We start from the raw sequence: 24,231 nt of genomic DNA on the forward strand, positions 1-24,231 counted from the left end.
AGTGCCCGAGGACGCACTCAGGCATGCTCGAACTTGCAGACAGACAGAGCCAAAGACACAGACTTTTGCTCCCCATCCCCCCTCCTTTTTTATAACTGTAAAGGGGATTATCTCAGCAGTTGACTATGATGTTGAGATTCTTGGTGTTATTTTTGTTCATATCCCTTTCTTTGGAGGTTCACAATTTGGGGTGTGCCTTTATGAAATAATACATACAGCAACCAGCTTATAGTTCTGTGGCCTTGACTATTTTAACTCTTTTCTTGAGACCTTTCACTAGGGATCAATATTACTATTCCAGAACAAAAATAGCAATTCCTTGTGTTTAAGAACCCGCAATACACTAAGTGTAATCTGGTGTGAAACTTCAGAATTCTGAAAGCCATGCTATTCAAAAATTAAAATAATCCTATTTAATAATGAATTTGAAGGCACTGAAAAACCTTTCCTTTCTTCCCAAAAAGGCTTTTTAAACTATCACCATTATGTTCCTATTCATTACCTTTCTTTCTGTTCTTAAGATTGCTATATTTCTGTAATGCCATTGGAATTTGTTTCTATTTACTTCTAAAGGCTGAACTCATCCTTTGAATATAAATAAGTGAAATATGCATTTTTGTTGAGATGAACAAAACAGCGGTCATCTGCTGTATCTGGACAGATACTATAAGATGCAGTGAATTTGTTAAGAAAATTGTGCAGCCGCACAAAATTTAAAATTATACTAAAAATCAAATAATTCTGTTAAGCATCAAAATAAGACAAAAATAAGACTAAAATTTCTTCCTAAATGAAAGCTGTAGATACCTCATCCCCTCCCAGAAAGCAATTATGATTTTCTTGATTCATACAACTATGACTACTGGGGTATCTCTACATAAAACGCTCAAGCACATGTCCTCTAATGCATTAACATGCTGCCTCCTACCATTATGGCAACACCTTTTGTTACACCAGTTCTAGTCACTAATTCTGGTTAATTACTACTTGTTTTCAGAATCAGGACCTCCATTTAGAGGAGAAACCACCATGCTATGTGCTCTAAAAACAAAAGAAGAGATGGTCTGCTTCCTCTACAGAATACTAACAATACCCAAAAGACAAACATTATAGATAAGAAAAAGTAAAAGCATTACAGTTTTTTGCCTCTGGATACCACTGAGAATTACGCGTACACAGAAAGAACAAGATCCAAACAAACCCACAAACTCATTCTTGGATGAAGGATTAGAAATATCAGTAATAGCAGCAACTTTGAGATTAAGTAGTGGTGCTGACATTAACATAAGTGCATTTTTTTCAGGCCTATTTTTTCTATGCTTACACACACTAAAAAAACCACTGTCCAGCCACAGCTATTACGAACATGACTCAGATTTCACTCAGTTTTTGCATCCAGGACAACAGTTTCATCCTAGTTCACCACTACAGCCTAATATCGCAATAAACAAGTACCAACCTTGCAAAGATCTAAGAAGTAGTTTGAAGTGACAAGAAATAATAGAGCAAGAAATTTAAGGCACATAGTCAAGTATTTGTCTGCATTGACTGGACAGGATATACAGGTTTTATTAAAACTGACAAGTTTCTGAATTTCCCTGTATTCTCTTTCATTTTACGTTTAGAATTTTCCACCATTTTCCTTCCAACAAGCTGTGATGCAACTTCCTTCATAGACATGCATCTTGAGTAGACATCTGATTCTGCAATTTTTAAAGTAGTAGAAGCAACAGAATTTAGATTTATGAATTAACAAAAATATTTCAACATGCCCTATTTTTGGATTAATCAATGCTCTTTGTACTTCAGATGAACTGTAGTGAGTAACGGAAAGGTCTGGAGTAGAACAATTGAAGTGATTATCTCTATTTGGCATCTGTTAGACTGCTTTTAGAGTACTGGGTCCAGGTTTGGAGCCTCCAGTACAACTAAGATGTTGATAAACTGAAGGAAGTTTGGTGGAGTGCCACCAAGACAGTCAAGGGTATGGAGTACCTGCCCTTACAAGAGGAAGCTGAGGAACTGGTCTCTTTTATCAGCCTGGAGAATAGGCAGCTTCAGGAGAATGCAAAAGCAGCTCCGTAATACCTATGAGCCATCAGGAAGATTAACTTATGCTCTTTCCACTGGTGAATGGTGGGAGGAAAACAGACCATGGTCATCCATTAAAATGAGACGTTCAAATTAGACATAAGGAAAAACCTTTTCATGGTGAGGACTGTCTTGCTGTGGAACAGGTTGCAGAGAAGCTGTGCAGTATGATAAAGCCATCAGCAATCTGCTCTGCCTGCACAGCTGACGCTGCTTGAAGGAATTTGGACTAAAGATCTTCTGATATCCTTCCCAAACTGAATTACCCTGTGATTCTATTTCATAGTTTTCTTTACTCTTTGTTTTTAATTTTGTCCTCGCACAGATTTAGTTTTTGTTGTGCCATCACCTCCACATTTTCTAATGGAAACTTAATGTACTGCAGCGTCTTTCTTACCAAATTTTGACACAACCTCTCCCTTATCTACAGTTCATTTTTTTCTCATAGTATCTGGATACAAATGTGATCTGTGAAAGTAACACTGATTATTATTAGGAACTCAGGCTATCAATCTTCCTTTTTTAGCTGTGCAAATATAGTGTTGAACATTATCCAGGAATAATTTTCAATGTTTTGACATCTCCCAGTCCTTTTAGATGAGCGCTGTAAAGAAGAACATAAGTATCAATACAAAGGTATTTGATTAGATGACAAAGATAAAACTCAGTGTAAACAAGTGCAAGGTAACACATGGAACCTGAACTACTTTTAAGGCAATTACAGATCATACATAAAGTGTAACTCTTCTGGAAACAAACCTGCTTGTCAGTGTCAATGAAATATTTCCTCAATGTTGAAATACAGTTTAAAGAAATATTGGTATGGCAGGTGTATGTTAGGAAAAGTAGAATATTCTAAACTATAATGCTATTGACTAAATACTAAATATTATTTTGGCAAGTCCATCTTATATAGACAACACTACAAAGATTAAAAATTTAATACTAAAAAAGAGTCTAGATGAATAGTTTCAAAAAGCTACAGATAGAGTAACATAATAAAGAGCTATAAAAATTACCAGGACTATAAAGCCAAACAAGTTTTCTAATTGGCATATCTTAATAAATACACTGTACAACATTAAAAAAGGGAGAAAAATAAGAATATCAGTATCATTTTACATAAAAAGAGTAAAATAATAATTGTCTTGCTGGATTTAAAAAAAGGTTAGTTATTTTAAAAGGTCATTATACTAGCTATACTGGATATTATAAAAAGAATATTTACCCTTATGCACAAAAGAATAGAAAACTTTTCTTTCACATGCTTTATGATATAATCTAGGAGCATTTCTGTACTTTCCTTCAGTATCGAGATAGAAAGTTAACCTTTTTAAGTTTACTTTGATATTATACAGTACTATGTTTTCTATATTGCCTCTTAGGTAGTTTTTGTGGAATTTATAATCAGCAAAAATAGCAGGAAAGATGAGATCATAAAAAGAAATACAATATTTATAGGAATGATTCTAGGAAAGATGGCAAGATTACTATGTAGACACTACGAGGAAAATTTGTTAGATTTGAACAGCATCTATGCTGTAGTGGTAACAAGGTAAGAATCATATAAGATATACTAAAACATGAACTGCTTCTGACTACAGACTTTTATACTATGTAGTAGTAATGCACTGGTCACAGATTAGAAGACAACGAAGTTGTACCACAATGTAAATGATATGAAGAATATAGCATACAGTTCTGAACACATTCTAAATTATTTTCTAATAAGCTACCAAATGAAAATTTGAAGATTCAATGATGAAATGGCAGATTAAAGAAAATACTCTGAACAAGTTACATGAAGGAGACTGTGAAAGGTTATGTTCTAATTATAAAAGCACAGAGAGCCTTTGCTGCCTCCCTTCCAAACGGTTTTCAATAATGTCCTTTCCAAAAGCTTATTAGGAAACAAAACTGCTACAGAATAAGAAGAAATGTCCGTACATCAAAAAATTAATGAATTAAAAGGACAGAGGGAAAGACTAAACTACCCATACTCACATGGAGAGAGTTCACATATAGTATTATACAGGGATATGCAGTGAGGCATCTGGAAAATGGGAGCAGATATCAGTGCTGAGGATTCTGTTATTTGGATGATGATTGTTAGGCAATAAGGATGTGTGTCACAGTGAAGAACCACAGAATGGTCTCAGGACTAAATGACTGTGTAAAAGAATGGCAAATTATATTCTACGTACACAACTGTGATGTACGAAGGCGAAAAACAATCCTAACTTCACACACAAAAATAACGGACTCTGAACTGACCATTATTTCACTCAAGAGTGCAATTTTGGATTATGATATCCATAAAAATGTTGGCTTAGTGCTAATAGTCAAAGAGAAAATAAAACATGAGGAATTTCTAAGAAAGGAATATAAACCAGAAAAGAGTATGACACAGTATATGATGACATAAAAGGTTTGTTTGTATGTTTAAACTGCATTCAAGCTCTGGTCCCTTTGTCTCCAAAGGATGCATCAGAACTGGAAAGGATTCAGAAGAGACCAAAAGGACAGTTAAAGCTATAGGCTGGCTTCTAATAAAAGAATTAATGTAAGCCTACACTCCTCAGAATCTGGAACTGGCTTGAGCTAGATGTCAGATGGCTGCAAAATCATGAAGGCACAGGAAAGGGACTGATTAATCCTCTCTTCTAATTCAAGAACTAGAAGTTTCATGGAGTAAGGTCTAAAAACAAAAGGACATGGTTGTTCTTTTGTAAAGTGCTCATTACTAAACAGAGTTTCTGTCACCTTTGTACACATTTCACTGTCACAAATGGGCTTGTAATGGGTGTATTTCTGAAGATAAAAAGCTGCAGAAACTCATAGTAATGCAGAAGGCTTTAATCACAGATTTCAGCAGAACACAATCTGCATATGTATTCAACTTTATTGACACATATGCAATACAGACATTCAAGTTCAACACATGGTGTTGTCCTTCCTGAACATAGAGGTTTTTTCCTCATCTATGGCTTAGGAAAGCAGCAATCATTATACAGCCTGAGTAAGCTATTATTGAAACACCATTTGTATTTTACACATTGTCAGACTTTGTGTTAAAAACATAACTCAACATATGAAATGTAATTTAAGGGATAATTATTCAGCACACCAGATTTCATTAATCAGTCCAAGGTCATTGCAAAATTGATCAGAACAGACATTATGTCTTCTAAGTCATTACACAAGAAGATAGAATTGACGAATCAAGATATATCTGTAACAGAAGAGAGAGAATGTAAAGTATGCATACAGAGAACCCAAGTGCTATTCCACTTACACATAACAGGCAGGTTCTTTCTTTTCAGTTGTCTAGCAAGAATTTTGACTGTCATGAAGCTACCCTGCACTTGAAAGAAGTTCAACCTATGTCATCATATTTTAAAATATAAATCAGTTTAATATATCAAGACAATAAAAAAGGCTATAAATTGTCAGCAAAACAATGAATATTTTTGAATTCAATATTAAGCAGGCAGGCTGACATCACTAAACTCACACAAAATACAAGTACACAAAACATAATATGCTATAACTGTTTGAAGTTAACTACAAGCAAATGCATATAGAGGCTTTTATATGTATTAAATATCCAGTTCAATGACTACAATGTTAAACATATGAATGTAAAAGCAATGTTCTGAAAAACAGTTATAGTAAATATATGCTCACATGCAGTCCAGAAAGAACAGTAATTTACACTTAGAATTAGTTTTTCCAATAATGTTTACATCAAGTACACTGACTTTGAAAGAAAATCTGAGCATCATAAAAAAAGTCTGCACAAAATTAAGTTGTGTAAAAACAATGTTAATACCAACATTTAAAATATTCTATTATACATACAGCTACTAATTTACCAAAGTACAAAAAAAGAATGAAAAAACAATTTTCATCTCTTTTACAGAACAAGTTAAAACAACATTTTGATTTTAAAGAAATCTGTTAAAACTTTGCATGGAAATTATAAAAGATACCAATTCCTAGTGGAATTCCTAGTTAAAATATGTCTTTGAGTTAATTTACAGTTAATTTGTAGAAAGTAAGCAGATGCATGATTCTGCATTTTCTATATCTAATAGGTTATAAGCCTTTTGTTACCAGATTTAATCACCTTTACAAAAATATATCTGTCCATGTTACATAATGATAAAAACATTAGTCTGGTTTATATTAGCAATTGTTGTACATTTATCATCAGGCAGTTTACTTTAGGTATAAATTCTTTGCTGAAAACAATAAACTTGATGTTGCCAACTCCTCCAAAAACATTTTCCTGTAGTCTACATACTTATTTGCCAATTAATTTTCTCCTTCTCACACACACACACACGTAAGTTTCTTTGGGTCACGTTGGTTCATTCTTTATGATCCTGCTGTGTTAGTTACCTTAGCTACAATAAAGAATCTGTAAACTTCATAATCTAAGCAAACATGTTCACTGCTGTTAAAATTCCTACAGAACAAACATTATCCTTAGGGTGCGATTTTTATAAAATGAATACAATACTATTTTTTTATCTGTTTGAATGTTTTCTTATGTAGCTATGGATGGGTTGATGAAATAAAACAAAACAAACATTATTAACATTTCTGTTACTTCATGAATGCTTATTGTAAAAATCTCAGTTCACTAATACTTGGGTGAAACATCATCTCCATCTGTTTACATTATGAATTTTGTAGTGATCTGAAATAGAAGTGAAGCCAGCTTCACAACTGGCAATCACTATTAAAATATCTTCATTAAAAGTAATTCAATAATAGTTCATTTCATGAAATAATAATAAACTACTAGACAGATTTATCAATACAAAATATTTATAATTTTTATAAATTACAGCATTTTACAACTATGGAATTGTTCTCTATCAACTGGCACCTTCATTTTCCATTTCAAGTTTTAATGTCTGCTTAAACCATATTCACAGTGAGACTTCACACTGGAATAAAAGCTTTATCTCCACAAAGCAAGTCTGATTTCTGTGTTCTGGATCCTGAACAAGTGATTTGATAAACAGAATTTTTCTTACTCTTATTTCTGTCAGTCCTGAAGTAATAACACAGGTGAGAAACCATTCTAGCCTGTTCATCCTGAATAGTCTTGCTCAATAAATATCAACAAATTAAGCCTTACTGAAAGTTGCAGAAATATTGCTCAGAGCAGAATTTGTTAAAAAAGTACCCTTTATAATTATTTAACCCATAATTTGTGTAATGAGCCTTAATTTGGGGTAGGGAGCTTTTTTTTTTCTTTTAATGATTGAGTCTTTAAAGTCATACTTGGTTTTCAGGAATGACAGGTAGAAAGCAAACTTCAAAAAACAGAGCCTTTTATGGAAATCTGATAAACTCGTTTCACAATGCCATCTGTCAATATAGTGTTCCCATAGTGCTTCAAATATTTAAGAGGGATAAACAAAGGCATTAGAAAGGAAGAAGAGCTGTTTCAGTTAAACTACAATTGTCAGTTAAGCACATGATTAGCATCTTGCACCGCACCATACCAGACAGACTGTTAGAAAAGTTCGTAAGTTACTAAAGTTCTGTCTAAAAGTAGAATGTTCTAAGACATTTCCATGTATACCTTCCCCTAACTTCAAAAATAACTCTGAATAGTATATCAACTAGCAACAAATTGACAGAGCAGACACCAACACATTTTATTTAACTCATATTGAAGACATCTGTCCCTTAACATCCAGGCTTGTTTCATCTAAAAGTTCATCTTTTAACCATACAGAGCTTTCAACTTTTAACTGGCACTAAAAGAAAAAAAAAAAAAAAAGGCAAGAAAAAAGTATCTCTCTAAGTAACACATAGTTAAATTTCAAATTTCAGAATGAATGATTTAATTTCTGAATTATACGGTTTATTTTTACAATATTTTTAAATAGAGTTAAGCTAAAGTTACTTAATCTCACATTTAGAACGGATGGCCCCATTCTTTCTTTGCAATCTAGTATAATATGATACACACAGGACAGTTTATTTTTAAATGCAACCTACAATTTAGTCCAATACATATACATATTCATTAAGTCTGATCAATCTAATCAAAGATGTCCTTGAAAGTATTCTCAAGGAAGACATTAAATCAGCATAAAGTAACTATTATAAGCCACGTAGCAGAAGGAAAAAGAGGTTACTGTGTATTGAAACACTTCTTCAACACTATGAAATCTCAAAGTTTGTACATTTCTAGAAATGTACTCTAAATACCATGACCTTGCAAACTAAATTGTGATACATGAAAACATAGAATAGAAACTATTTGTATATACTTGATATTCAGAGATGGATGTATTTCTGCACTAAACCTGAAGTATTTTACTTACAAAGGTGAAAAATACCTTCATTCTTAACATGACTAATAGACTAAATATAGAACGAAAACTAAAATGTTTGAACGTGGGAATTTTCATCTATTATAGAGAAGACGATGAAATATCTGATTTTGTGCTGAACAGCCATTTTCCCAATTTTATTACACGGCAGTTATTAACGCACAAAAGTCAACAGAAGTCCACAAAGCATAGCTTTCAGAAGAGTATCATACTTCTTGTATGTGATCAGTAGTACCTTAGAAAAGAAAGACAAAATATCATGTGTTTTCTGTGCACTTAAACATTCTATTACATAACCACAATATAATGATATTTAAAGTACATATACCAAGTAATCCTTATTATTGAATCCTATACACAATTAGAACAAGGGAACAAAAATTGTGCAAGTGGCAAAAAAAAAGTATATCTTTGCACTGATAATTTAAACTCATCAGTAAGATTGAAGGATGAAGACGTTTATTCTAGCTTAATGTTGATTTTATAATTAGCTGCTCATATTCATATCAAGATTCTCTCCTCTTCCCTCCCACTTTCCTCACAACTGAACCTCATGGCAGGAGATACTAACGGAAACATGTTGACCTATACTCTAGCAGAAAAGAGATGGAACAAGATGTTTAAAGCAGTAGGAGAAAAGTGTCGGTATTTAGAGCAAAAGTGAATGCATACACTTAATGAAACAAACCATTCAGATATTTCAATCTCATTTTGGTTTTATATTTGTATGGTTTACTCTTTAATATCAGGAAAGGGAAAGTGGCATTAACTCATAATTCATCCAGTACTGCATCTGTCCAGCTGTAATCTTTGGCATTTATAACTTCACAGTCAACACAGATTCTATTAATAGGTTTGGAAAAGAATATAACAGCTCAAATGTTTTTAAGAGGAGCTTTCTTCATGCAAGGGATCACACATAGTTTGGGGCAATTATAATTATTGACAAAGGCTATGAGTCCAACATGGTAAAATTCTTTCTAGGAAAAGGAATTCAAGTACAGAAAACTGATGAGCAGGAACATTTTGCATTTGACATGATACAGAATTAGAAAGCAATGAAATTGAAGTGGTGTGATCAGAGAAAGATCTTAGTCAAATGACTTTGGAAGTAGCTTTTTGAAGAAACAAAAATTAAGAACTTAAATAAGGCTCTGGTAACCTGTAAAGAAGAACAAGCATTTGAAGGTTTTTACAAACAAACAGCAAAGTTTAGACACATGCAATCTGAAATTTCATAGATTGGCTATGCAATTTGACACACAAATTATAGTCTTGAAAAGAAGGGGTAGGTTATCCGCAGTAACCAAAAATGGGTAAGAAGGAAGTATCTGAAGCGAACTGAGATCAGCTTTAAAATTATTTATTCATGTTCCAAGTAGAGCATCTATAAGAAGACGAGTACAGTCAAGACAAGATGTTCTAGGAATCAGGGACAGGAAAACTAGATATGAGTCATCACAAGAAACAAAAAACACAATCCTGACCAAATCTGTGTGTAAGATCACTTATATCAAGTACATAAAGAATTTTAGGAAGCAAACCTCTGTCACACAGACTGAAATGAGATGATGGTAGGCAACCTACCAAATAATATGAGATATTTGAAGACAAAGTCACAAATGGGTAACAGTTTCTTGTAGTTGATCATGACTACAGAGCCATATTCAGTAACTGAAATGAGTGTGAACAAAGTGCACACATGTGGTTCAGGAAGAAGAACAGAGAGAGGGAGTAAGAAACAGTAGAGTCATACAGTTTTAACAAGAGGAAATCACCAACTAATAGAACAAAAACTGGAATGGACGAGCTTCAAAGAAAAGGAGGATAGGATTAACTCAATATTGGTATACACCATGTACCAATTAGGCTTATGGGATTGCTTTGTACAAAATGCATTAAAAGTGTGGAAAAAATACAGGCTTATGTTTGCCAAACACAAAATAACATACAGAAAAATGCTTTATTTCTGGGGATTGCAGATAGGAGAAAAAAATGCACTGGTATGTTCAATCTGACATTACATTTATGAATCCGCAGAGAGAGTTCAATAAAAAGGTTATAAAGCTCGCCATAGTTTTTCATGCTCATCTTAATGAATCATCTACAAATGCCAACTACCTAAAGAAAAAAATAGCAGTATAAAACAGTTCCTTAATTAAAAGATATTCTTCATGTTATGTATACAAGTTTCTAAATCTATGATAAAAACCTTATCTTAGTAATTTTTCACACTTTGGGTAGTTTTACAGAATGAGTTTGCTATTATACCTGAAAATATGTTTTGTTAGTGTCACTGTTGACCTTAAGTCAGTACCTATAAAAATAAAAAAATCTTTCAGGCTCTCCTTTGACATTACAGAACAAGAAAAAGAAAAGTACTTTCCTTCAAGCTACAAAGTTTGATAAGCAATCATAAATTAGACAAAGGTAGTACGTTCAGGCAAAAGAAAATAGAATAAAAAAAAATTGCCATATAATTGAAGTAACTATTGAATTGCCTTTTTTCACTCCTGTTCTTTTTTTTTTTTTTGCAAGGGGACTATCTTTTTCCTCTACTGAAGTGCTACTTACATTATTGTCAGAAACATTCATTGAGGTGGAACCAGCTGAGATTTTGGTTTGTTGAATCTCATGTTAGGCAGTAAAATGTATTGTTAAAAAATAGCAAACTTTATTAAATAATTTTATTACCTAACCCATAAGCCCTCACATAACGCAGTATGACAAAATATATAGTACTAAATTGTCGCGCTATCAGATGTGCACCACTAACACTGATAAAAGCCTATTTAATCTCCTAAATTTATTTTAATGTGGTTACTGAGATGAACAAAAGTGGCATAAAAAAATGAAGAAATTAGACTGTAAACTGTGAAAAACAGAAGAGATGATGTAATATTAGAAGGAATTTCTCACAAGAATCCTGTGCTGAATTAGAGCAACTTTCCAGCGATATGCCATTTCCTTCCTGTGCCACTCCATACTCCCTGAAAATATATAAAACGGAATGGGTTTTACAGTAGATGGAGTCATGTTAATGTTCAGTTACTCTCTAGGCTTTATGATTCCTTAAGAGCATACTACAAAAAAAAAAATTCTTATTCCACAAATAAATTTACTTTTTACTATGATTCTTCCCTGTAGGAACCATAATTGTAATTGTTCTAGTACTGCAGACAAACCTGATGCTACCAAGATATGGTCAATGAATGTACTGGAACAACTGTCTGCAGCTCACCCTGCGCTGAAATACCTTTCAGCAACATCATACTGTTAAAAAAAAAATCACTCTAAAACTAGAAAATATCTTTTTTTAAGAATAAGTAAGACTCAAAATCAAGCTACATTTTCTGAGGTAGAAAAATCAATTAAGAGAGTTAACTTGATTTTGGAGCAACCAAACTTACAAGTACATGGAATAAAATTTTGGCCTAATTTAAATCAATTGGATATCGCTGACTTCAGAAATCTGTTGTTCAAGTCAAGCCCTAGGAAAACATTAGAACTGCATTCCACACAGTGTTGTCTGCTTATAATAAGACAGTATTTCAGGAAGCAATCTACAAGCAACTCTAAAGTACCTTCTCCTTACTCATATCTAAAAAGCAAAAAATTGTAAATGTATCCACAGAACATCTAGGAATGGTTGGCAGAAAATGAACTTTGAAAATAGATCTAAGGTCCAAATTCAACATTTTAGTATTTTTCTGTACCAATTTGGACTACAGAGACTTTAAGTATCAGTACCTTTACAGGATGGGAATTACAGCTGCCTGCCGCACTCTCCTTCCCAGCAGTATCAGCCAAAGCTCACATTTCCAGTCTGTGATATCTGGTAAAAAATTGAATGGAACGCCACGTCACTGCTCTGCAGATTTCTGAAACTGAAGTATCTGCTTTTTTCTTGCCTATGTAATGACTACGAGACCTCATACACTGTCTCTTCTCTAACAAGCATATCTGATTTGAACTAGTTCTCTCAATTCTGAAAGAGCTGAGGCTTTTAAGAATGTATGGCCTAATACGCTTTGCAGCTCATTTTGAAAACTACTGAATACAAGAAACTCTAATGCTGTATTCAGTTCTCTGGAAGAAACATGCCACCTTTGTTTTTAATCAGTATACCTACAATATTCTTGCTAAAGAGAAATGGAGACTTTTTAACTTCCGATGCATTCTTGAACTACATGAACACACCAAAGGCCTTTGATTTGTTCATTTTACTGACCGTTCATCCACTACAAAAGTGATGTAGAGGATTAATGTACTAAAGGAAACGAAGAAAAATTAATACAGAAGTTTAAACAGAGCTGCTGTAGGAGGACTTAAAGGTAAAATTAGATTCCACAATGGGAGATGAACCTTTAAAAGCAGAAGCCCTGCAAAATATCCCTGACAATAGCAGGGAACAGAAATTACAACAGTTTTTAGATTTGTATTTGTGATCTTGAATCTACGTAACAATTAAACACTACATTTATCTTAAAGAATAATTATACTCATAGGGCTTTAACTATGTGCTTTTGAACCTTTGATTTGGTAGTAGGACTTCTGGTTTTGTTTATTTTTGTAATAGGTAGGCACAAAGAAATAAAGTGGACGTTAAAAATAATTCTAATACAATTTTGCAGGAAAGTACTGAGATTTTCTTGATTCAAAGTTAAGTTCTTTGGTTAATGAAGAAAATTACTGTATGCTAATGGTTACTACATGAACAATTAAATCTTTAAAGGGGAACAAATTTAAGAGCTATAGAACATATCATCAAGAATTTTCTTCTCAGTACTAGTTATGTTCCAACTAGACCTATGAATAAAAGCACAGGCTGTATTTTAGAGTCTAACAAACCCAAATAGTCTCCATGAAAACAATACAGGAGTTAAAAAGCAGGAAAAAAAGATCTTTTTCAGAAGCAAGTCACAAACTTTTGTACATATATACGTGTATATTTTCTGATTCTGTAAATCTTCTTTTCAAATATGCAATCAGTAGCTTTATCAGATGCTTCTTGAAATTTCAAAACTTTGCGAGAGATAGCAACTGTCCAAGCATTAAATCCATACAAAAATGCTACTGCTGTAACTGCAATAGAAATTGAGCTAGTCATGAGACAAGGAAAATATTCAGAAAACTCATAATAATTCATGTATCAAGAAAAGGGATAAAATGGCATGGATTTACTTTTTTTTTAGCGAAGTATTTAGGTAAAGTGAAACCATGTAGATTGATGCATTTTAAGGAACAGATCAAGTTCTATAGGCTTGGGATTTCTTCACTTCCAACAGCAGCTTTTGGACAGTTCTGGTTTTGACAGTAAAGACAAAAGCCTTCTCAAAAGTTGCAAACAACATGCACATTTTCTTTTTAGGTATGATGGCACATGCACAATAATTTAGGTTGAGTATGTATTATAACTGTATTTATTCATTGTAGAAATTCAGTAAGTCAACTGAAAGAGTTTATTTTCCTTATTTTTTGTGGGAAGAAAAAAATCTTTTCTCTTGGTAGAAAAAGTAGTAACAGCTCAGTATTACTACCAGTACCTTCTCTATATTCAGTAAAAAATTAAAAAATAATTACTATGATCATGAGGTCCATAGTTTGCTTCACCCTTTACATTAGGTGTTCTGTAAACCCTTTGAATATATACAATACTCAAGCTTAATGCAAAAATGCTCATATCTAGGCTTTCTCTCCAGAAAAATTTTGAAGATAGTCCCAATATTTTTAATGCAGATTTATCTTTCATTTAAAATTACTTGATGGAGTTGGATGTCTGGTTACCTTGCCTGGTTTTACGTTTTGACACTGCAGGACTGTATTCCTAATTGTGCAAATATCATAATTTAAACTTTACATATCTCAAAGTGCAACTCCTTCATCTAAGTGTTTATTTAGAAGTATGATTATAGTTTGTAATGCAACACTAACTATCCAGTGCCAAATGTTTCACTAAATGCATGAAATTGATGTATTATGTAAAAAATGGTTACTCATTGTAATAATAATAAATTTACCTTTAAGAAAAGATCAAAATATTATATTTAAACTCGTTTCAGATCCCATTTAATAGAGTTGTTTTGGAGAAATTTGATGACAAAAGATTCAGGAAAGATAACAGTAAATGTCTGGGGCTGAAACGTTTTTCCTCACATTTTTTCTTCAATGTTAAGGTGGATAGAAATTTGAGGTGAAAGTACTGAGGAATGCGAATCTTTCAGTGAACCAAATATGCATTTAAACAAACACGAACACCACTGTACTACAGCTACTCCATTTGTTACAGAGGAATTAAAACATTTGGGTACTCATGTACTTATTCCCAATACAATTAATATGATCTAACAGATAATAGGAAAAATACTTCTGTAGAGAAGTTATATCTGCTGCTCCAACAAACAAGCTAGAATGCCATAAGAAAAAGAAGCAATTTTTATATTCTATTGCAGTAATACAACTACTTTCAACTTTTTCCGTGAAGTTTCTCTCTCTCTTCTACCCATAGCCACAAACAGAATTTTCTTCTAAGGGTTGTAAGGTTATTTATCCATTCCATCATTTTACAAGAGACTTAAGTTCTTATTTTTACTGGAAGACATTTTCCATAAAAATTTTAAAAGAATCTATTCCTTATATCTTAAAAAACATAGAAAAAAATAGATACACACACATATAATCAGAATAATTATATTCTCTGACAATTTTGGTATACTCCCATATTTCCCATTGCTATACAAGTGAGTGGATGTGCTTTACTGCTTACATATCCTGTACTTTATCATATACTTTCACAGTATGAAATAATATTTTGGAATACATCACAGCACACATGAAATCTAAAAATATTTAAAATAGGGGATTTGATTTGATTTAATTTTCCCATACTAAGCATGGTTTTGTGGAAGTGAACATATTGTTTTTGTAACTGGTGTCAGGTATTTGAAAACAGATGACTGCTCATCTCCTTGGCAATATTTTTCTAAAAAGGAAAGAAAAATTTGAATAGTAGCAAAGATATACGGTCTACAGTCTTTTTTATTGCTTCACTTCTAAAATTTTCATTTTAAGACAGAGTTTGGAGTTTTCTACTCCAGTATATGGTATTTAGATGCAATGGGGGGCAAGGGGTTTTTAACATTAAAAAAAAGATTTTGAACAAAACAAGCAACAGAAATCCATGCTCAACTTGAGGTCACCTTCACAGTAGCACACTTAGAGAAGTTCTACTGCTATAAAGGGTCAAGATCTAGACTGCCAATTTCAATTTAATGTGGGGTTTTGGTTTTTTTTTTAATGCTAAAATTCACACTAAGAATCTGATACACCTGGAAAAAAGATAAGACGGGGACATGAACATACACTGTTCATTCTTTAAGGACATACATTGGTCATGAAGAACAGAAGGAAGAATCAGATCAAGAGCTCTAAAGGAAGAAAGTAGCAGGACGTTGTGTGTAACTGCTGCTTTTTAGAACTATGCTCGATGAGCATACTCAAACTCACAAAGTTAGGTTAATTAACCTATCAAAACAGAACCGGCAGGTGAGTTCGTTAAAATCAGTATTGCATTAATGACTTCACATCCAAAGCATTCCCTCCTGAGTGTTAGATTGCTGAACAGAAATTTAGTGAAGAATAGAATGCAAATATTCACAGTCATGCAGTAGTAGCAGTTCAAGTGCATTCACTTCATTTCTTTTAAAGGAAGTGCAGTTCAGTATAAAAGACAAGTGTATTTCAAACATTTTTTAATCATGCTGATTTTCTTCTCATGTTTGCTTTCTACTGCAGTAATAAAGAACAGCAGTTGTGCAGTATTTCCTGTTTCTCAACTACTAAAACTGAAACAGAAGAAAATAATTTATAGAAGACAAGGTCCACATACATTAGAAATTATTTAGTCTGACTGCTCTTACACATGTGAATAGAACACAGAAAAGGGGATAAAAATTACTGGAGATATTTGCTGTACTTAAGTTCTTAATAACTGAAATGTAACTGAATACAAATTGTTTCACTTTGTGAATAAAGTCAGCCAAAATACTGTAGATGTAAGCGGAAAACTATTCAGAAGCATGTAGTTTGCAAAGGAACTGCTACTTTTACATATAAACACACAAATATACAGGCAATTTCATATGCTTTTGGAAAGGCATTCAGTCTAAGTTAGACAATTAAGTTTCTCTAATTACAAAATTAAATTGTCTAAGTTGTACAATTAACTAAAACTAAATTAGACAATTTAGTTATCATCTTTAGTTAAATAGCAGAAACTTGTACAGTAGAAGCAAGTGCAAACACCTGCTCAGTGTTCTGAAAGCAAAAAGTAAAAGTTACATGAAAAACAACTACCCTATTCTTCCAGAATCCAAGACACACAACCTGCATGTTCATTTGTAATCAGTCTTAGAAAACAAACCCTATGACTTGACAATAGTTTATTTAAAAGGCGGTTTTATTTTACCACTCTAATATGACAAGACACCCTCATTAAGACACTGCAAGTTGTGGAACTAGGTTTATAACAGTGTTGCAAAAATATGCTTGTAAAGATACATTAATAACAATTTTCCCTTTACTGTTACATTGCACTGTAGTCGTCTTATTGAGTTAGAAATACTAGTGATTATGTATCTTTAAGCCTGTTACCACTACATCATATATTGAAGATCTGGAACAAAGCAAACACTAATACTCTTACTCTTCTCCACAATAATACATTCTAAATACTGGCAAATGAGACACTCACTTGAAGACTAAAACTAAAACAGAAGTTGCTTTTTTGATCTACTACAACATGCCAATCATACAAGAGGTTTTTTTCACATTAAGGGCTTGTATTTCAGTTTAAAAGCTATTCCAATAACAAAGTTAAGAACTAATGTGCATCCATGAAGTACATATATGCTTATACAAGACTGAATTTTGCAATATTTACCTCTATTCATTGTTAGACCACAAAGCCTTCATCTCCTGCTTTGGGACAGAACAAGATTGTACTCCGTAATGTATTTCAGAGAAAGTGCATGCAAGCATGCGCAGTGAAGAATAAAGTCAGAGAATAAACCAAATGTGAGGCAGATGCAAATATAAAGTAAATAGAGATGCTGCCCAGCCCCAATTCCAAGCTTAGATACAGATTGTCAGGGTGGCAACAGTAAGAACTTTAAAGCCTCATAAGGAGATCCTTGTCTAAGTCAGGACTTGGTAACAGTCATCCTCTGATGCTCCAACAACAATTTGTTTGAAAGAGAAGCTAAATGCTGCTCAGTAAAATAGTGACTGCTTGGCAAAGTATATCCAAAGTACTGCATCCCTATGAAATTCACAACTAAGATTAAAATAAAAATCTGTAAAAATGTCACAAATCAGAACTAGAACTCCACTAAACTTAGCGTATCACTACACAGACTTGTTCATTAGGAAATGAACAAGCTTTAAGAAGCACAAACACTGTTGTTTTTAACGTGAGGATCCAGAAACAGTTTGTGGGTTTTTTTTTCCCAGACACAGCTAGTGGCTACTTATGTACTACTATGTCTACAGCTCACATGACAATAAGACTAGGAAGCCACCATGTTTGGGGGATGCTTGGAAGAGCCTTTTAGTTTTTGATTGGAGGGTGCTGTTAACATGAGGAGATTAGGGGAAGACCATTAGAATTTCTTGTTTAACGTTTCAAAGACATAGCCCACTCACATACCTGAAAATGATATAGTTTAAATTGCTGGCAATTGACATTCAGCTTTCCTTAATGGTAGAGAACTTTAATGAATTTTGAAAAACTGATTTTAACAAAAGCTGAATGTATGTACTTTATCAGAAGTAGATAAGTGTTTAGACAACTTCAATTATTTCAAGCTTAAGACTAGTATAAATGAAAAATTTCAACACAGGAGATAATTATAATATGCCTGGAAGGTGGTAGAAACACGATGAGTTAAAATATATTTTATTACACTTCAGAACTTTCATTAGTAAGAAAGCATACTACCAGAAAGCACACAAAATACATTTATTACTCATGCTTGTACATTTCTGAACAGGTAAGAAGCCATCATTTTAGTTAAACTAAAAATATTGTATAAAAAATTCTATTTTGATTTGTTATTGCAATATTCTTGTTTTGATATATTGGTAATTCATACTGATTTGTTATATCTGAAAAAGGTAATAGACAAAATTATTATAAAAACACATTGTTTTTCATCAAAAAATAAGATCACGTATTTCTCAATACACCTTATCCCATTCAAAGTGACCACTGGATTTTTCCAACATATTAAAATAGGCAAAGTTGATATGAAAAAAAAAAATTCCAAAACACTTTAAAATGATCCCACTGCACAAGGAAAAGTCAAATATGGTAAATTACTGCAATCAACATGAAGATATTAGAATTAAAAGCATATAAACACTGCTACTCTAAAATAAAATGCATGCTGCTGTTTTACTAAAATTTAAACTGTGGCGATTTCAGCTTTTAATGGTTGTATATTAATTCACATAGGATACCTTTGGCTTTGCGTATTTTTATTTACAACTTTACTGCATATACATCGCAATAAAACTGAAGGCTTTGAGAGTTCTTGCTCTTATATTATTTTCTATTAGCCACAAGAACTAAGAAGAAACTGTCAACCTCTGCCCACTAAAACCAAGTTTAATATTCTATTACGTTGTGAATTTGGACTATCATTAGTCTATAACTAGTAGGTAAGAGCTGACCTTGTTGCAGCTCAAGCTGAAATAGCTCATCCTGCTAACACTCTGAAGGCTTCATTATTATGTATTATTAAATGTTATCTAAAATACTTTCTCTAAACTGAAAAGTAGTCATACCTTCCTAATTGGTTTATCTGGCATTTAGATAATTTTCCAGTTACTACAATTTGGTACCCAAGTACGACATCCAACTGCTTGTTATTAATTTGGACAGTCAAGGGACAGCTCAAGTACCAAATAGCCACTTGGTTATTTGAGACTGAATGCTCACACAGCCTAGAAGATGCCACTTCTAACTAGATTCAAGGACATTGCCAAAGTAGAATGGGAAAAATTAGAATACCTTTAACCATTAGCAATACTTAATTGCCAAGAAAAGCATGGAGTTCTTCATGTCTCAAGGCTACAAAGTATGAGTCATTGCAAAGAATTAATCATAGATGGGCTGCTAAGTGTATCAGCCAATGATTATATGCAAGATAATTATGATCTTGTTACAGAGGCTATTAAAGGAAGCTAGAGTTGATAATTAAATACTGTATTACAACCCTCTGAAGGACAACCTTGTCAATATTAGTTAATTCAGGAAATAAAAACATAGCATTTTGAATGGGTCTTTTCATTTGTAAGCAGCAATAACTTATTTTAATTTTGAAAGAAAAAAAATTAAAAGTCTCAGAAAAATGCACCTGCAAAACAAATTTGTTCAACATTGAACTAATTTGAGAAGAATAATATTAAATCTTAACTGTACAAGATTTTGAAGGCACAGATATTTTATTAGTTGGCATACTTCAGATGCATGAAAGTCAGAGGTGCTTCAAGACACCTTTATTCAAGTGCTAGAGAGACATCATCAAAAGTGGTATTTTCTTTAATAGAAGTTCTGTTTTATGCAGCTTGAAATCATGCCTAAAACCTTTCCTCGATAAGATATGTAACATGTAACATATAAACACTTAGAAACATGAATGTATACTACAAATGAGCTTTTATCAAGCCTACTGATAGTTCAACAGGAAAACAATATTCATATGAAAAGAGGCTGGAAATAATTCTTATTCAGATTGTTCTAAAGACACTCAGAAGCTGATTGCGCTGTGAAGATTTGGCTAAATATTCTACTACCTGGCCATCCAGTGTTCCCACACACCTATATTTCACACTGTGAAATATGAACACAGTAGTTCTTCCAAAACAACAAAACAGAATCATTTCATTATCTCAAGATAATAAAGCTTAATTGGAGAAAACACATTCTCTGTTACAAAAAAAGGAGTCACCAGCTTTAAAAAATTAAATGTAAACTTGGGGTGCATGTGATTCATCTATAGACACCCTAGTTAGAAGGGCTAGAACATTTACACTCAGGAAATGTTAAGAGCAAATATAAAATTCTCAAGACTCCTGCTTTCACCTCTAAGGTCACACCACGCACTAATCCATAGCATTTCACACCCTTAAAACCATCATACTTGTTACTGCAATTTACTAACTCTAGGTAACCAGAGTTACCCTGATGACACAACTCTCTACACCAACTTTACACCATATAAGAGTCAAATTCAAGGTCACTGACTGGCCTAACATGCAATCCCTTTGAAATGGATTTTAAGCTACTTATCTCTTCAGTAATATTTTTTCCCACAAGTGTCAAGCAGCTGACCAAGTGTGGCAGACAAAATGGAGCCTCATTAAAAAACCCACACATAATTCACTCTTGCTAACTACACATCACAGACTCAAAGCTAAAATAAAACAGACTTGACACACAACGACCATTTTCGTATAGTCATATTTGGATGGAAAGAAGTGCAGGAAAGCTTAGTCTGGGTTTTTTTTCTTCCTGCAGTTAAGCAAAAAGCACACAATAACAACAGGGAAGAGCTGTAAGGTTTGTCACCACTTAAGATAGCAACAAACAAAAAGCAAACAGTAAAAGTCACAAAATTTTACTGTTTAAAAACCTAAGTTCATTTTATAACCATGATCCTACATTACTTCTCTAATAACTTGTGAAGTGTAAGTTATTTAGGCTATTTGACAAATAGCCTCAAGTGGCAATTCCAGTCTTGTTTTTATATAGGATTCGATGACTGCAGCAAGATCCAAGACAACAGTAACAACTAGTAGGTGGAGAGTAAAAGTATTATAGTTAGTACATGAGAATTCAAAGGGAAGGGATCAAGTGCAAGTCTGATGGTTTATCCTAGATAAACCTAGATAAAATTTTAAAATTAAGTGTCAGAAATCCTGTCTATTCCTGTTTAGTTTATCTGACTACTACTTCCATGTTATATTGCTGTGATTAAGACAAGGTTGTTCCAACGCACATCTTCATTTCTGTAAATACCACAGCAGACATTGAGCTCATTTAGCTCAAAATATGTGATGATTCAAGCACCTAAAACAAGTATTTCCCTAAAAAGTCAACCATGGAAAGGTAAGACAGAATGATCTACCTAGATAAAATGCCAACATTCAAGTTATCAGGTAACTTTCCACAAAATGAGAAATAATGTGTTTATTAATTAGACCTTTAGTATTAAAATACATTTTAACATGGCTTTGCTGCACTAGTTAATAACAGAGCTTCCAATCAGAGAGCCATTAGCATACTGCTATCAAGTCTAAATGAATTCTCAGTAATTATCACTGGCCAAGGCAAAGTGAAATGTAACTTCAACATACTAAAGATTTAATTGATCAAAGCAGGATGAGTCAGCCAGAGAAGGTAGGACACTTTCAGACCTCTGTCACCACTCCAGAATACCAAATTAGTACAAATCTATTCAGTATTTCCAGTGAAACATATGGAAAATTTCTCACAATAAAATTTAATTTAAATCTCAAGTATAATTAATGAAAATCAGATCCATTACTCAGAAATCATATACAGAATATTTTGGTGCTGTAAGTTTTTCCTCAATTACACTTACAGAAATGTAAAAATTATGCTGCACTGGGCTCAGAAGTTAAACTTCTGAATCTTCTGAATTTATTTATCTCTGTAGAATCTTTCACCATTGATGCATTGATCTTCTTTCTTGTTGCTTATCAAACGACCATGGTTTTTAACAACCATCATAAAAAGAAGAGATACATGTAATTGTCAAACTATCAATAGTTACAGGCAAAAGGCTTCTTCACATTATACTATAGAACCAACAGAAAACATATACAAGAGTGATCATACAGTGATGATTTTAAAGTGAAAGTGGGAACTCCCAGCAAAAACTGAGCCATACAATATCATAAAAGTAATGAATCAAGGTATTGGCTCATCTCCCAAAACAGAGGCCCTCTGGCAGGTTTCTTTTATGATGCCCAGGCAGCCTTAATGTTAACATAGAGTTTATTTAAAATTTCTACATATGAATTTCTGGAATGGCAATGACCAATTATTGCCTTTTTTTTTTTTGACCTCTTATAAACTTTAGTTCAATTTCAAAATTTCAGGTCTTGCTTAGCAACTCTGCACGTGAAGCAGGGATTTTAAATACTTCAGTCTCATGTTTGCAGCTACAATTTGGCAAGTTCTTAAGCAACATTAAAGAATCTACACAGAAAATACAGAATGGTTCAGAAGGACAGACAAAAGAGTGGCAGTGTGTGGGAAGGGAACAGAAAAGAGGATTACTCTACAAAATCATCAGTACTGTAACTCTTCCTTCAGAGATATTCAGAAATTATATTGCACAGGTCTTCCATAGCTATTCTCCCTCTTCCGTAGCAGTTCTACTGTCACTATGTGACCTTGGCTGTAGGAAGATTTCATCACTCCCTTTATGCTGTGAGTTTCTACATTTTCCAGCAGTCATCTAATAAAACAGTAGCAGTTATTGCATGTATTCTTAATCTATTGTTGATTACAATATTAATATTGCCAGAAAGACTTTTGTATTTAATTCTCTGCCTGTAAAGGAAACAAATGGTTTTCCTATTTTAAGCAGTGTAACAGCTTCTGAAACTCTCCAATGGGACTCTCTTAAAATGGCTGTGCACCTATAGTCCATTCACTTTATAAATAAGCATACAGCATCTACCCCAGAGGCTTAAAACTTTTAACCTAATTTTTGAACTGATCTGAGACTACGCATACAGTAAGAGGGCTTTGCCATCATTTAATTGCTGGACTGGATTAGATACAGCTTATTCTGCAGAACCAACACTGTTCAGACCTCAGTTTTGATACATGCTTTTAACTAAAACATTACTTTTTATTGTATGATTTGTCCCTTGTCATCTTGTTTTTGTAAGCTAATTTTCAGAATGGAAATTCTGATATAAGAACTGTGTCCTCATAGCCAAGTGAAATTAACTATTATTCTGAAAGCATTAACTAATAACACACTGTTTTTTGTAATTACTGAAGACTACTTTTAGAAGTATATCTAGAGAGTATTACAAGTCAGCTAATGGGGATCAAAATTACACATGACGAAAACACACTAACACTAATGAAAGATATGGTCATATCTGCTCAATATAGTAAATCTAACTCTAAGTCAAAACTGCATCCCATCCTGTACATGCATCCATGTGTGTATGAAAGAGAATGCAAGACAGAGCATATACATCTGCATCTAAGAGGGAGACTGTATACAGGGCTGCTTACTGGAAGAAATTCTGCAAGTCGCAAAACTGTAAAGGAAAATCTATATTATCAATAATTATTGAAAGTGCAAAATTCTAAACACAGTATGCTTTCACTTAAAGCTACACACAAGTATACATTAATGTCCTCTGTGAAACCAAACGAAAAATATCAGCAATGCATGATGATTTCTCACTGACTTCATATAAGTGTTTTTTCCATGCTGCTTCTACAGAAAACAGTTAATTAATATGGGACCTAAAGAGATGAGTCTAAGGACTCTACACATGGTCCAAAATCAAACTTAGAAACAAAGACCAACAAACAGGTCCAAGGTATCATTCAAGTGAGTTTTCATATACAATGGATTTCTTCTGACTTGCAACTTACTTCTTGAAGTCATCAATAAAATACCATGAAGATCCTCTATACTATATCACTTCCATAAAATCA

General features: G+C 33.1%; 1 protein-coding gene across 5 annotated transcripts in view; it reads right to left on the reverse strand.

The window, feature by feature from the left end:
• The window catches only part of NOVA1 (NOVA alternative splicing regulator 1), a 156,866-nt gene that overhangs the window by 84,455 nt on the left and 48,180 nt on the right, over positions 1-24,231 (reverse strand). Inside the window, exons 2-3 of one of the 5 annotated variants that reach the window (XM_052782518.1) lie at positions 12,204-12,288; positions 11,373-11,443 (exon numbers count right to left, since the gene is read on the reverse strand). The exons of 3 other annotated variants lie outside the window; for them this stretch is intronic. The gene's annotated coding sequence lies outside the window, so the exon portion shown is untranslated. The remainder of the gene's footprint in view (positions 1-11,372; positions 11,444-12,203; positions 12,289-24,231) is intronic. One more of the 5 variants, XM_052782520.1, reaches the window with a different exon arrangement.

The sequence above is a fragment of the Harpia harpyja genome, chromosome 3 (genome assembly GCF_026419915.1).
Source record: "Harpia harpyja isolate bHarHar1 chromosome 3, bHarHar1 primary haplotype, whole genome shotgun sequence".
In the NCBI taxonomy this organism is placed as follows: domain Eukaryota; kingdom Metazoa; phylum Chordata; class Aves; order Accipitriformes; family Accipitridae; genus Harpia; species Harpia harpyja.